The sequence below is a fragment of the Helianthus annuus genome, chromosome 7, assembly GCF_002127325.2.
Source record: "Helianthus annuus cultivar XRQ/B chromosome 7, HanXRQr2.0-SUNRISE, whole genome shotgun sequence".
In the NCBI taxonomy this organism is placed as follows: Eukaryota; Viridiplantae; Streptophyta; class Magnoliopsida; order Asterales; family Asteraceae; genus Helianthus; species Helianthus annuus.
Window position 1 is genome coordinate 122728101 of NC_035439.2, and position 14507 is coordinate 122742607.

Sequence of the window (14507 nt, forward strand, 5' to 3'; positions counted from 1 at the left end):
GCCAGGATCCCTAAAGAGTTTGCAAACAGGAAATTTAGATGTCCATCAAGGGGATTTCATTCCAATGCAGACCATTGCCTCCACTGGCCCCTCCATCATCCCAGAATCCCAGCCATATGGATTCACACCCAGTATTCCTAACCTGAACCCAATAGGAGGTAACACCTTAAATAATTATCTTACCACTAACCATGGATTCGTGCAGGATACAGGTATCAATCATGCTATGGCCAGGGAGTTGCAGAAGCTGAAGGATATGATCTCAAGTGTTCCAGGGGTAGTCAAGCCTATCCCGGAGATTGCAGATGGAAGCCATAAGGTATCTCGTTTTGCACCACCAATTTGTGATGCAGAGGTACCCAAAAGGTTCCATATCCCTACTATGAAGCTGTATGATGGTACAACGGATCCTGAGGAGCACATAGCACAATACAAGGAGAGGATGGAGATCAATCCAATCCCAGAAAAGTTAAAGGAAGCATGCCTATGTAAAGGATTTGGATCCACTCTTACTGGATCAGCTCTTAAATGGATGCTAAGTCTTCCCCCTTACTCTATCACTTCATTTGCTAATTTAGTTAATTTATTCAATAATCAATTATCTTGTAGTAGAAAATTTGAAAGATTAACTAGTGATTTATACAGGGTAACTCAAAGTCATAATGAATCATTAAGGGATTATATAACTAAATTCAGTAAAGAATCCTTGGACATTCCCAACTTGGATATGGCCACGGCTGTTGAGGCCTTCAAAATGGGACTGCTTAAGGATTCATTGTTCTATGATGATCTGGTTATGACACCGTGCAGGAACCTAGATGAAGTAAGAACTCGGGCACTCAGGTTCATCCGGCTAGAGGATAACAAGAGGATCCAGGAGAGACAAGTAGGATCCTCAAAACAGGAGAAGCAAGGATCCTCCTTCAAGAGCAATAAATTCAAATCCTACCATAGAAATGACAACCAGAACGTGCATGCTGTTGACCAAGAAGAGGATGATGAGGATTATCCTCCGATTTCTGAATATTGTTTTTCTGTTGACAATCATGAACTAATCCTTGCAATGCAGAATCTAGGAGAAAAAGCCAGGTGGCCCAGAAAGAATGATAAACCATCCGGGACTAAAGACAAGTCAAAGTGGTGTGCATACCACGAGGATTTCGGGCATCTAACTGAAGAGTGCATCGCATTAAGAAAGGAAATTGGATTTCTGCTAAGCAAGGGGCATCTAAAAGAGTTGTTGGAAAAAAGCAAAGGACTCAGGATCCTGAAAGGATCCCTGAAAAGGCTCCAGCCCCTCCGGCGAATGCACAAGTGATCAACTTTATTTCCGGAGGATCAGACATCTGTGGTACATCCTTCTCAGCGGCTAAAAGGCATGCAAAGGAAGCAAAAATGGATAATGGAGAAAAACCTATCCGAACATCAAGTATCTCGGAAGGAAATACGATAACATTTGATGAGGATGACCGCATTAACATCCAGGATCCTCATCATGATAGTTTAGTTATTACTCTATTTATTTCTAACCATTTTGTCCGCAGGATCCTTATCGACGGAGGAAGCTCAGTAAACATTATCCAGCTTGATGTTCTAAAGAAGATGGGTATCCCAGAATCAGACATCACACCAAGATCCTCCGTACTTGTGGGATTCAGTGGAGAAACTAAGAAAACTCTGGGGGACATCAAACTCCCAATCTACGTGGACGGATTACATAATTATAAAAAATTTTGTGTTATTGACTGTTTATCTTGTTGTAATGTTATCCTTGGCAGGCCCTGGATACATGATATGAAAGCAGTCCCATCCACCTACCATCAATGTGTGAAACTCCCTAGCCTATGGGGGATAATCAAGATCGACAGTGATCAGCAGGAGGCCAAGGATTGTTATACCTCATCCATGAAACCAACCTCGAAGCCAAGGGAGCAATAGCAATTACAATATCCTCCAAGGAATGTCTTGGAGGCAAGGGTACAGGATGTGGACGAAATCCTTCTGGATCCTAATGATCCTGAATCAAAAATCTATATCGGATCAGGGATCCTTGGCAAGATGAAAGAAGACATAATATCCTTCCTCAAAAGAAGAAAATCTACCTTTGCATGGAAACATGAAGATATGACAGGTATATCTAAGGATATTATCACTCATAAACTTGGCATTGACAGGTCGATCAAACCAATCCACCAAAAAAGGAGGAAGTTTGCACCAGAAAGGAATGCCATTATCCAGGAAGAAGTAGAAAGACTACTTCGAGCAGGTATGATCAGAGAGGTAAAATATCCAAAATGGTTAGCCAATGTGGTTGTTGTCCAAAAGAAAAACAGAAAGTGGAGGGTATGTGTCGATTTCACTGATCTGAATAAGGCATGCCCCAAGGATCCTTTCCCATTACCCCACATTGACTCCATGGTGGATGCAACGGCGGGGCATGAACTGTTAACCTTTATGGATGCATCATCTGGATTCCAACAAATTCAGATGGAGCCATCTGACCAAGAGGATACGGCCTTTATGACCCCAACCGGTTTATATTGCTATATTGCTATGCCTTTTGGACTAAGAAATGCAGGTGCAACATATCAAAGGCTGGTGAATATGATGTTCAAAGATCAAATTGGACAGACTATGGAAGTGTACATAGACGATATGGTAGTAAAATCAAAGAAAGCTGAGGATCACCTAAGGGACTTAGAGGAAGCATTTGATATCCTTGATAATTATAACATGAAGCTTAATCCTTCGAAATGTCACTTTGGTGTTAAAGCAGGTAAATTTCTAGGATATATGGTAACTCAGAGGGGCATTGAAGCAAGCTCGGAACAAATTAAAGCATTGGTGAATATCAAATCCCCTGCCAATGCTAAGGATGTGCAAAGGCTAACAGGCAGGATAGCAGCTCTAAACAGGTTTATATCAAAATCCTCAGAAAGATGTAAAGAATTTTATGATATCCTAAGGAAAAACAAGAGATTTGAATGGACTGAAAAGCACGAGAATGCTTTGAAAGCCCTCAAAGAATATATGTCCTCAGCTCCAGCATTAATGAAACCCGGAAAAGGAGATGTGTTATCCTTATATCTGGCGGTATCCTCAACCGCTGTAAGTGCAGTCCTTGTTAAGGATCACGAAGGTACACAACATCCTATCTACTATGTAAGTAAAAGTTTACTTGATGCCGAATCCAGGTACTCACACCTTGAAAAACTTATTCTTGCATTAATTATGGCATCTACTAAGCTAAGACATTATTTTGAAACCCATACTATTGTTGTTAGAACTAATTTTCCAATCAAGAATGTCCTCAGGAAACCCGAGATGTCCGGAAGGATGGCTAAGTGGGCAGTAAAGCTTAGTGCCCATGATATAAGATATGAGCCTAGAACAGCCATTAAATCCCAAGCACTAGCAGACTTTGTGGCTGATTTCAGTAGTGATCTACAAAAGGAAGCAGAATTGGAGGTCCAGCAGCTAGATGAAACCAAGGATCCTTGGATACTACACACTGATGGATCCTCAAATGCTAAAGGCACAGGGCTCGGCATACTACTAAAATCGCCACAGGGGGACATAATACCCCACTCCATAGCTTGTGAGTTCCAAGCAACTAACAATGAGGCTGAATATGAAGCCTTAATTGCTGGCTTGCAAATTGCTAAGGATATGGGGATCAGATATCTTAAAGTATACGTAGACTCATTACTGATCACTAATCACTTTAATGGATCCTATGCTGTTAAAGGTGAAAAACTAACCAAATATTTAGAGATAGTCAAAGAATTGGCACTCTCCTTTGTTTCTTTCAGTTTAACACAGGTACCAAGGGAGGAAAATACAGAAGCTGATGCATTGGCCAATCTAGGATCATCCTTGAAGATCCCAGAGGATATAAGTATCCCCATCATCCATATCCTGGCTCCTGCTATTGAAAATCAGGTGGCCATGGAAATAGAAGAGGATACTGCAGTGATTCCCAGTGAGGAAACTCAATCTCACTCAGGATCATGGATCTCACCAATCATGAGATACTTACAACACGGGGAGATTCCTATGGGAGAAAATCCTAGAGCTTTCAGGATTAAGGTATCTCAATTCACAATCTTAAATAATGTATTATATAAGCGATCTCTTGCAGGACCATATCTAAGATGTATCGAGGATCCCGAAATTCAAGAAGTGTTGAGAGACTTCCATGAAGGAGATTGTGGAAACCACACTGGGGGCAGGGCATTGTTCTCAAGGATCCTTAGAACAGGATACTACTGGCCAACTATGAAAAGGGATGCTGTAGAATATGCTAAGAAGTGTGATCCTTGTCAAAGACACAGCAATATCCTTCATCAGCCAGCTGAATTTCTACATCCTATACCATCCTCTTGGCCATTCATGAGATGGGGGATGGATATAGTTGGCAAGCTCCCTAAAGCACCTGGTGGAAAAGTATTTATGCTTGCCATGACCGACTACTTCTCCAAGTGGATAGAAGCTGAAGCTTTTGCACAAGTCAGAGAAAAGGAAGTTATATCCTTTATTAAGAGAAACATTATAACCAGATTTGGCATTCCCTCTGAAATTGTATGTGATAATGGTTCCCAATTCATTGGGAGCAGAACCACTAACTTTTGTGACAGTTGGGGAATTAAGATGATAACATCAACACCAGTCCATCCACAAGCCAATGGTCAAGCAGAATCATCCAACAAGATCATCATCAACAACCTGAAGAAGAAATTAGGATCCAAGAAGGGGAAATGGGCAGAGGAATTGCCTTATGTGCTGTGGGCTGATAGGACAACTCCCAAGAATGCCACTGGTCAAACACCCTTCTCTTTAGTATTTGGGGCAGAAGCAGTGATCCCAACAGAAATGGTGGTTCCAACTGCTAGAACAAGTACTCGTGATCCTGAAGAGAATGCTGCAAAACTAGCTCAAGACTTGGATACTATTGAGGAAATCAGGGATCTGGCTAGGATAAGGATGGCAAGCTACCAACAAAGAATAACTGGTGCCTACAACAAAAATGTCAGGATAAGGAAGTTCCAAGTCGGGGATATGGTGTTGAGAAAAGCATTCCAAAATACCATCAATCCTGCTGATGGAAAATTGGCACCAAAATGGGAAGGCCCTTACTTGATTGAAGCCGAAGCAGGAAAGGGGGCATACAGATTGCTAACCATGGAAGGAAATTTGTTACCAAGAGCCTGGAATGCTGTTCACTTAAAGAAATATTTCATGTAAGCAGGATCCTCCTGAATACATATGATCCTTACATTGAAAGCATCCTCGAAGGATCCCAGCGATGTCAATGATCCTCACCCTGGTAAAGTCCTTATCTTAAAACTATTCCATTTTCTTATTTTTACCTAAGGATAAGGATCATGCATCCTTCATCCTCCTCTCACGAGAATTTGAGTTATGATAGTCCAGGTATCCTCAGCATATCGTTAAGAATCTTCAAAAGCACCTCAGATCCTTGGGTCCAACCCCAGTTATCCTTGGGCTTGTCCCCAGTTTCCGCCTGTAGCGCACGATGATCCTGGTATAGTTCACGTCTTTGGGACCAGTACCCACTTTCGGGGCTGACAACCTCATCGTACTGGCTATACTCAGGATCCTACGTATAATGGTAGATGTACCATACATCCGTTCCTAAGGTTTCTAACGTTTTCACGTTAGCTAAGGTTTTGACATTTTCATGTCACCAAGTTCGGATAGTCTCCAGTAAGGGCCATACTCCAGTTTACATACGATCCTTGGGCTTTGTTTTGGTCAAAAATCACACAAGGATAATGTAACCAAACTTTATGAAAACGGGGTATGATGCTTGGTTAATTATGAAAGTAAAGGATCACTTCTGTGATAAAGGATGCAAAGACACAATGATTTATACGAGGAAAAAGCCCTTGATCAATGAATGATCTCCGGCATAAAAAACCTCGGGTGATGGCAACTACCGATCACCAACTTCAATATAACAAAAATATGATTACAACTTTGGATGATAATGAGCTGAGTACAAGGATCACTGAGTGTCTAAGTGTTTGAGAGTTGTGTCGTATGTCGTGTGTGTTCTTCCGAATGAAGAAGGGTGGTACTTATACGTGTGTAGGTGACCTATTTTAGGTAAAATGACTAATTATCAGCTCATTACCCCTTTAGAAATAAAGACAATCTAGCCTAAATTGCTGCCCATAAATCAAGCCTAGTTTCCATATCCTGTGCAACGTCTTTCTTCGATTAAGCTCTTGCCATATTTGTGAAGACGCGTTCCTGGATCATGATGTCTAGAGCATATCCTGCTAGATGTTCCTGCAAAACAATATTGTATTGAGTGGAAGTGGCCGTTAGTATGAGGATCACCATAATTCCCCATGATCCTGATCTTGAAGTTCTGCGGAGGATCACTGTCTGCCAAAGAAACAAGGATCACTGGTTAGGATCATGTGTAAGGATCACCTATAATAAAAATCCAGCCCTAACAATTGCCCCCAAAATATAAGGAGTTAATTGTAAATAGACGAGTTATATTTTGTTTTGATCTTATCTCTAACGGGCGATTCCGGATAACTAGCCGTTACACATGGACTAGCCGTTGTGATAATTACGTCACAGATGTGACAATCCCTGCAAATCATCATTATAAATAGGAGATAGGGTTAGGATCATTCGGTATTTAAATTCGAGGTATCTTCCCTTTATAATCACAACCGAAGACTTGATCAGGTATCCTCTTCTTCTCTCTTTCCCTTCTTCCTTCCCTTTGCTCTGTTTTTTGCTTCTACTCTGTTTCCGTCTTGTCATAAACATGTTGCTCCGGAATTCTCCACACAAGGATTCTAAGAAGGATAGTCCTTTAAAAAGCCAGGGGATTATCAAGGATTCTCCTACGGAGAGGTGTTGTTTTACTGATGTTCACATAGACAGAATTCGTCATTGTTTTCCGGCGAATGCGGTTTTCAAGTCCTTCACACCTACCGCTCTGAGTGATTCTGTTTCGGATACCTGGGTGGCCTTTCCTGCTACTCCATTCACCATAGGGTATTCATATCCTTTTCCATCCTTCACCCAATCCTTCTTTTCTTTAACCGGCATCTCTTATATCCAAGCTATGCCGATGATCTGGAGGGTTCTGTATACCTTCGAAAGGATCATTGAGCAGAGAGGGATTGATCTGGGGATGACGGAGTTGGCCGAGTTTTACGATCTTACCACTTTTGGCTCTTACCGGTATCTGCTGAAACGGAAAGCCGGGGAGGATCACCCTGTCTTCAAGGTCACCAAGAATGATCCTAACTGGAAGCGTCGTTTTTTCTTTGTTAGAAGAGATTCCATCCCGGATGGGAAGGATCTGCCCAAAGAATGGGCCACTCATGGTAGGATAGAGGATCCTCTCAGGATCATTGTCAGCCTTGTCCCATATGATGAGGATCACTAATATCTCTTTTTATTTCTTGTGCAGCTATATCCATTGCTCATCTGAAATTAAGTCCTGCTGCAAAAGAGAGAGTTCTAGCTTTTAAAAAGCTTAATCCTGAAGTCAGAAGTTTCCAGGTCACCGTCCAAGATTCTCAAGAAATATCCTCTGCATCTGCCACTATGTCAAGTAAGTATCCTTACAGAAAATAAATTATATGTAGGATTGTTTGATTAATAAAGCAACTTATCTTGTTTTTTGATTGTGTAGGTGCCGGAAAGTCTGCCAGGTCTGTCAAATCAGCTTCTAAATTTGGGTTAAGTGATCTTGCCAATGTTACGTCTTCAAAGAAGAAGGCTCCTGCTGCCAGTCCTTCAGCATCAGCTCCCAAAGCGTCTATCCGGGGCAAGGGGAAGAAGAGGAAGACTACTGAAGATCTACAAGGATTTCCCCTCCTCCATCAGCAATTCCTTGACTATGTGAATGAGGTAAGGATCACTGCCCCTGTAGGTTATCCGCCTAGCATATCCTGCTTTTCTTGAGGATCATATGATCCTATGCTTATCTTTTTCTTCTCCTGTTGCAGAAACTTGCCGAGATTGAGACCTATCTTGGCCATGTTGAGGACCAAGAGAGCCAGATTGCTGACCTTCAACAAATGGGCGTGCTTAAGGATCTCAAGATAGGAGATCTTGAGAAGGAACTCCGGGTCATGAAGGCTGAGGCTGCTCAGAGGTTGATTGATATGGATAACGAGAAGCAGGAGATCACCCAAGATGCTAAGGTCTCCGCGGCAATTGCTATGTATAAGATACAACTTCAGATGGCCGAGGAGGCTCAGGATCCTACCTTTGACAAAAGCTCGTGGGATGTTGAAGGTTGGAAGGCAAGGCTGGCAGACCTGGAGGACGAGGATGAGGCTGAGGAGATCCCCATGCTGGAAGGTGGTGATGCTGAGAAGGATCAAGGTGGAGATGCTGGTGGTGATGAAGCAGCGAAGGTGTAGGCTGCATGATTGGGCGATGATGGATATTTCGAGACTAGGCCGGAGCCCAATTTTTTAGGATTGGTAGTGGTTTTTTGAGGTTGTTGATGTTTGAAACAATTATGGTCTGTAATCTCTGAACAATAGTTTCTTAGGGTTAAGGATCCTGGATCCTTTGAACAATAGGTAGGATCACAAAAGGTGGAGGGATCCTCTGTTTGGGGGATGAAGCCTTTGTGATCCTGCCGCCTTTATTTCCTGCAAAATGCTAAGACCGCATAGACAATGGACACCCTTTGCCAACCCATGTGGACGGGCCACGTTTTGCTGGTAGAAATGTGGGTTGGCAATTTTGACAACTTTTTGAAAGGGTTAATGATCCTTTTGTTTAATAATATAACTTAACTTTTCTGGCTTATCTTGTGTTGTTATCCTTCAATAATCCTCTTATTTCTCAATTGCTATATTTGTTAAAATAACAAGAGTTGACAAAGTGTTTAATAAACTTAGGATATGATCCTGGATCAAATATCCTCATATTGAAAATTCTCAAAGTGTTTTAGTTCAAGGATCATAGGTTCGGTTGTCAAAGTATCAGGGTTGGTTAGGATAAAGAGTATAATCAAAAATGGTCAAGGATCATACCTGAGGATCCACGTTAGGATCCTATCCTTCAATCAAGACAATCATAGATAAGACTTTGATAGTTAATAAGGATTAAGGACCCTTATATGTTTAGACTTCCAAAACCTGAAAAGTGAGATATAACTTGGGACTAAGCCAATGTAAAAGATAAATTAGTAACTGGGGACATGCCCAAAGTATAACTGAGAATGATCCCAGAGGATCACTGGGGACAAGCCCATAGGATAACTGGGGACAAGCCCAAAGGATAACTGGGGACAAGCCCAAAGGATCGTATGTAAACTGGAGTATGGCCCTTTCTGGCAACTATCCAAACTTAGTGACATGAAAATGTCAAAACCTTAGCTAACGTGAAAACGTTAGAAACCTTAGGAACGGATGTATGGTGCGTCCACCATTATACGTAGGATCCTAAATATAGCCAGTACGATGAGGTTGTCAGCCCCGAAAGTGGGTACTGGTCCCAAAGACGTGAACTATACCAGGATCATCGTGCGCTGCTGGCGGAAACTGGGGATAATCCCAAGGATAACTGGGGTTGTACCCAAGGATCTGTGGTGCTTTTGGAGATCTTTGACGATTTGCTGAAGATACCTGAACTATCATAACTCAAATGGTTTGTGAGTAGAGGATGAAGGATACATGATCCTTATCCTTAGGCAAAAAGTAAGAAAATGCAATAGTTTTAGGATAAGCATATTACCAGAGTAAGGATCACCGATATCTCCAGGATCCTTCAAGGATACTCCAATGTAAGGATCACATGCAGGAAGGATCATGTTCACATGAAATATTTCTTTAAGTGAACAGCATTCCAGGCTCTTGGTAACAAGTTTCCTTCCATGGTTAGCAACCTGTATGCCCCCTTTCCTGCTTCAGCTTCAATCAAGTAGGGACCTTCCCATTTTGGTGCTAGCTTCCCGTCAGCAGGATTGATAGTATTTTGAAATGCTTTTCTCAACACCATATCTTCGACTTGGAACTTCCTTATCCTGACATTCTTGTTGTAAGCACCAGCCATCCTTTGTTGGTAGCTTGCCATCCTTATCCTAGCTAGATCCATGTTTTCCTCAATAGTATCCAAATCCTGAGTTAGGATTGTAGTATTTTCTTCAGGATCACGAGCACTTGTTCTAGCAGTTGGGATCACCATCTCTGTTGGGATCACTGCTTCTGCCCCAAATACTAAAGAGAAGGGTGTTTGACCGGTGGCATTCTTGGGAGTTGTTCTATCAGCCCATAGCACATAAGGTAACTCTTCTGCCCATTTCCCTTTCTTGGATCCTAGCTTCTTCTTCAGATTGTTGATGATGATCTTGTTAGATGATTCTGCTTGACCATTGGCTTGTGGGTGAACTGGTGTTGATGTGATCATCTTGATTCCCCAACTGTCACAAAAGTTAGTGGTTCTGCTTCCAATGAATTGGGAACCATTATCACATACAATTTCAGAGGGAATGCCAAATCTAGTTATAATATTTCTTTTGATAAAGGATATAACTTCTTTTTCTCTGACTTGAGCAAAGGCTTCAGCTTCTATCCATTTAGAGAAGTAGTCAGTCATGGCAAGCATAAATACTTTTCCACCGGGTGCTTTAGGGAGCTTGCCAACTATATCCATCCCCCATCTCATGAATGGCCAAGAGGATGGTATGGGGTGTAGTAATTCAGCTGGTTGGTGAAGGATATTGCTATGTCTTTGGCAAGGATCACACCTCTTAGCATACTCTATAGCATCCCTTTTCATGGTTGGCCAGTAGTATCCTGTTCTAAGGATCCTTGAGAATAATGCCCTGCCCCCAGTGTGGTTTCCACAATCTCCTTCATGGAAGTCCCTCAACACTTCTTCAATTTCAGGATCCTCAATACATCTTAAATATGGTCCTGCAAGGGATCGTTTATATAGCACATTATTCAAGATTGTGAATTGAGATACCTTGATCCTGAAAGCTCTAGGATTTTCTCCCATTGGAATCTCTCCGTTTTGCAAGTATTTCATTATTGGTGGGATCCATGATTCTGAATAAGGTTGAGCTTCTTCACTAGGGATTACTGCAGTATCCTCTACTATTTCCATGGCCACCTGTTTTTCAATAGCAGGAGCCAGGATATGGATGATAGGGATACTTATATCTTCCGGAATCTTCAAGGATGATCCTAGGTTGGCCAATGCGTCAGCCTCTGTGTTCTCCTCCCTTGGTACCTGTGTCAAGCTGTAAGAGACAAAAGAGAGTGCCAATTCTTTGACTATCTCTAAATATTTGGTTAGTTTTTCGCCTTTAACGGCGTAGGATCCATTAAAGTGATTAGTGATCAATAATGAATCTATATACTTTAAGATACTTTACCCCCATATCCTTAGCAATTTGTAAGCCAGCAATTAAGGCTTCATATTCAGCCTCATTGTTAGTTGCTTGGAACTCACAGGCTATGGAGTGGGGTATTATGTCCCCCTGTGGCGATTTTAGTAGGATCCCTAGCCCTGTGCCTTTGATATTTGAGGATCCGTCAGTGTGTAGGATCCAAGGATCCTTGGTCTCATCCAGCTGCTGGACCTCCAATTCTGCTTCCTTTTGTAGATCACTACTGAAATCAGCCACAAAGTCAGCTAACGCTTGAGATTTAATGGCTGTTCTTGGTTCGTATCTTATATCATGGGCACTAAGCTTCACTGCCCACTTAGCCATTCTCCCTGACATGTCCGGTTTCCTGAGGACATTCTGGATTCGGCATCAAGTAGACTTTTACTTACATAGTAGATAGGATACTGTGTACCTTCGTGATCCTTAACAAGGACAGCACTTACAGCGGTTGAGGATACCGCTAGATATAAGGATAACACATCTCCTTTTTCCGGTTTTGCTAATGCTGGTGCTGAGGACATATACTCTTTTAGGGCTTGTAAAGCATTCTCATGCTTCTCAGTCCATTCGAACTTCTTATTCTTCCTTAGGATATCGTAAAATTCTCTGCATTTCTCTGAGGATTTCGATATGAACCTGTTCAAAGCTGCTATCCTGCCTGTCAGTCTTTGAACATCCTTGGCATTGGCAGGAGATTTGATATTTATTAATGCTTTGATTTGTTCCGGACTTGCTTCAATGCCCCTCTGGGTTACCATGTATCCTAAGAACTTTCCTGCCTTAACACCAAAATGGCATTTTGAAGGATTAAGTTTCATGTTGTAATTATCAAGGATATCGAATGCTTCTTCTAAGTCCCTTAGGTGATCCTCAGCTTTCTTTGACTTGACCACCATATCATCTATGTACACCTCCATAGTTTTTCCAATTTGATCTTTGAACATCATATTTACCAGCCTTTGATATGTTGCACCTGCATTTCTTAGTCCAAAAGGCATGGCAATATAACAATATAAACCGGTTGGGGTCATAAAGGATGTATCCTCTTGGTCAGATGGTTCCATCTGGATTTGTTGGAACCCAGATGATGCATCCATAAAGGTCAACAGTTCATGCCCCGCTGTTGCATCCACCATGGAGTCAATGTGGGGTAATGGGAAAGGATCCTTGGGACATGCCTTGTTCAGATCAGTGAAGTCGACACATACCCTCCACTTTCCGTTTTTCTTTTGGACAACAACCACATTGGCTAACCATTTTGGATACTTTACCTCTCTGATCATACCTGCTCGAAGTAGTCTCTCTACTTCTTCTTGGATAATGGCATTCCTTTCTGGTGCAAACTTCCTCCTTTTTTGATGGATTGGTTTGATAGACCTGTCAATGCCAAGTTTGTGAGTAATAATATCCTTAGATATACCTGTCATGTCTTCATGTTTCCAAGCAAAGGTGGATTTTCGTCTTTTGAGGAAGGATAGTAGATCTTCTTTCATCTCGCCAAGGATCCCTGACCCGATATAGATCTTTGACTCAGGATCACTAGGATCCAGAAGGATTTCGTCCACATCCTGCTCTCTTGCCTCCAAGACGTTCCTCGGAGGATACTGTAATTGCTATTGCTCCCTTGGCTTCGATGTTGGCTTCATGGATGAGGTATAACAATCCTTAGCCTCTTGCTGATCACTTTCGATCTTGATTATTCCCCATGGGCTAGGGAGCTTCACACATTGATGGTAGGTAGATGGAACTGCTTTCATGTCATGTATCCAGGGCCTGCCAAGGATAACGTTGCAACAAGATAAACAGTCAATAACACAAAATTTTTGGTAATTATGTAACCCTTCCACGTAGATTGGGAGTTTGATGTCCCCCAGAGTTTTCTTCGTTTCCCCACTGAATCCTACAAGCACGGAGGATCTTGGTGTGATGTCTGATTCTGGGATTCCCATCTTCTTCAGGACATCAAGCTGGATAATGTTCACTGAGCTCCCTTCGTCAATAAGGATCCTGCGGACAAAATGGTTAGAGATAAAGAGAGTGATAACTAAACTATCATGGTGAGGATCCTGAATGTTAATGCGATCATCCTCATCAAATGTTATCATCTTCCCTTCTGAGACACTTGAGGTTCTAATAGGCCTTTCTCCATTATCCATTTTTGATTCTTTTGCATGTCTTTTGGCCGCTGAAAAGGATGTACCACAAATTTCTGATCCTCCGGATATAAAGTTAATCACTTGTGCGTTTGCCGGAGGTGCTGGAGCCTTTTCAGGGATCCTTTCAGGATCCTGGGTCCTTTGCTTTTTTCTCCCCAACAATTCTTTTAGATGCCCCTTGCTTAGCAGGTATCCAATTTCTTTTCTTAAGGCTATGCAATCTTCAGTTAGATGCCCGAAATCCTCATGGTATGCACACCATTTGGACTTATCTTTAGTCCCGGATGGTTTATCATTCTTCCTGGGCCATCTAGCCTTTTCACCTAGATTCTGCATTGCAAGGATCAGTTCATGATTATCGACGGAGAAACAATATTCTGAGATTGGAGGATAATCTTCATCATCCTCTTCCTGGTCAACAGCATGCACATTCTTGTTCTCATTCCTATGGTAGGATTTGAATTTGTTGCTCTTGAAGGAGGATCCTTGCTTCTCCGGTTTTGAGGATCCCACTTGTCTCTCCTGGATCCTCTTGTCATCCTCTAGCCGGATAAACCTGAGTGCTCGAGTTCTTACTTCATCTAAATTCCTGCATGGTGTCATAACAAGATCATCATAGAATAATGAATCCTTAAGCAGTCCCGTTTTGAAGGCTTCAACAGCCGTAGCCATATCCAAGTTAGGAATGTCCAAGGATTCTTTACTAAATTTAGTTATATAATCCCTTAATGATTCATTATGATTTTGAGTTATCCTGTACAAATCACTAGTTAATTTTTCAAATTTTCTGCTACAAGAGAATTGGTTATTGAATAAATTAACTAAACTAGCAAATGAAGTAATAGAGTAGGGGGGAAGACTTAGCAGCCACTTAAGAGCTGATCCAGTTAGAGTGGATCCAAATCCTTTGCATAGGCATGCTTCCTTCAACTTTTCTG